Below are 2,387 nucleotides of genomic sequence, written 5' to 3'. Positions count from 1 at the left end.
GTTTTGTAACGATTGTTTTAAACTCAAACTTCTATTTTTGTTATTCCTTCATTTGGTTGACAATTAAGTAAAAAATGTAGATGAGATCGGGTCGGAACATCATGTGCGAACGCATATTAACGAGCCGCTTTGTTCTCTTTATATGCAATTCGGACTTCGGCGAGGTTACTCATAGCATTTAATATGCGTAGCCGGTGGTAAACCATTGAGCTAAGTGGGCGTTGTGGTAATTACTTACAATCTAGTCAATGTTTCAGAACTGAATTAAGTTTTTACTCTTGAAATGTGCTGGTTCAGCTCTGAAATGCTCTGAGACGCAATTCCAGTAAAATAAAGCAAACTGATACAGAATTCTCAGCTTGCTATTAACTCTTCTTACTTTTGTTTTAATGTAATTTGCTTTGACTGCTCAAAACTCTATCATGATGAATTTTTCAATTTGATAATTTGAATTTTGCAAGAAAATAGGTGCGTTGTGGCACCGCATATTTTTTTTAAAATAAGTTGATCGGTATAATGAACTCGCTCTTAAGTTAATTAAACCTGAGTATTTGAAAACCCAGCAAGTTATTTCTTACCAACAGTTGTTGAACTTGGCACCTAGATTATGACGTCATATAAGTTTGATAGTTCAAAATATGAGAATGTCGTTTGTGATGGAACCCAGTTTTTGACACCTGATTTCAGTAGTTATATTTAAGCTAATGAAAAGGGTTCTGAAGAGATTTTACTATCATTCCTTTTCGTTCATGGTGGCCAATGAATTTAACAACCAAATTACAAGATCAGAATGTTCATGAGGATCATACTGCAACATGATGGCGTGGGTTACAATTTATGTTGTCTCCGAATGAGAAATTGATCTGTTCAAGATTTCAACTGATGAGAACTTACCCAGGTCGAGGTGGCCAGACCGAATTGAGCTCTGATCAGACCATCTTCGAGCGCACACATGTTCTCGGTGCGCTCGAATTATATGGTCTGGAAAAGGCTTCGAGCGCACTTTTGTCTGGACGATGGTCTGGAACTTGCCTGATCAGAGGCCACTTTGGTCTGGGATGGTCTGATCAGAGGTCACTTTGGTCTGGGATGGTCTGATCAGAAGCAGTTTCAAGCGCACACTAGTCTGATAAGAGGCCGATTCGAGCGCACACTAGTCTGACCAGAGACCAAGTCGAGCAATTTTTTTTTCAAGTTTTTTTTTTGTTTTTTTTACTGACATTTGTTGTCTCTGGTAAGAGTCAACAATAAAACACCATTCTGATCAGAACTCCATCTGAAAATCTGATGGGTTTGATCAGAACTAAGGGGTCCAGCTGATAGCAACTGCCGGTCCCCTCAAGAAAAGATTTTGAATCAAAGTAGATCAAGACGTTTTTAAGCAAAGCTGTCTAAATTCATTTATTCAGTTAAAAACATAATTAAATGGCATACTCAATATTTTTTGAGCATTTTTTTGGTTTTAATTCCATTAGCAATACTTTTAGGATTAGTTTTTTGTTAGTTGAATATAAGATTGATAACATCGATTTTCATGAAATGAATATATTATAACGATATTGAGAGAATTGTTCATGTTTAAAATCATTCTTTGATCAGACTATTTTGAACGCAATTCAGTCTAAACAGAGGCAACTTCGAGCGCACTTTTGTCTGATCAGAGGTGATTTCTAGCGCACTTTAGTCTGATCGTAGGCAATTTCGAGCGCACTTCAGTCTGATCAGAGGCTATTTCGAGCGCACTTCAGTCTGATCAGAGGCGGATTCGAGCGCGCTTCGAGCGCACAACGATCTTCGAGCGCACACTCGTCTGATCAGAGATCACTTCGGTATGGGAGATCTGATCAGAGGTCCCAATTGTCTGGGACGGTCTGATCAGAGGCGATTTCGAGAGCGACCTCAACCTGGGTAGTGATTAACTAAGATTCTGAAAAGGGATGTCTAACAAAGGAGCTAATTGAGTTAACTTAATTTTGTTCATTGTTTACACTGTTTCTATGCAATGTCCTGTCCATGTACATTGTTCACATACCTTACTGTATGGTCTCTGACCAGGGATTGAAAAATCCCAGAACAGGTGAGAAAAAAAACTGGAGAGAATCACAACTCATTAAAAGCAAACAATCGTTCTCTGCAACAAAAAAGCTTTTTGAAATATATGGAATAAACTGCCTCTTAAAATACGGAAAATAAAGTCTCAATCAAAATTTAAAAGTTAAAATAGCATTTCTTCCAGCAATTTAAACTTGTACTTTCGAAATAAACACTAGCTTACTCAGTTATTTTATGTTTAGCAGAATACGGCAGTTTTACCTTTGTTTTTAAATATTGTACTGGAGAAAGAGTTGTATATGTTATATCTGAATTGTAAACATTAACTGTCTGGC

Source organism: Convolutriloba macropyga, unplaced genomic scaffold (assembly GCF_964194025.1).
Source record: "Convolutriloba macropyga unplaced genomic scaffold, txConMacr16.3 SCAFFOLD_6062, whole genome shotgun sequence".
In the NCBI taxonomy this organism is placed as follows: Eukaryota; Metazoa; Xenacoelomorpha; order Acoela; family Convolutidae; genus Convolutriloba; species Convolutriloba macropyga.
Note: the sequence above shows the minus strand (reverse complement) of the source record.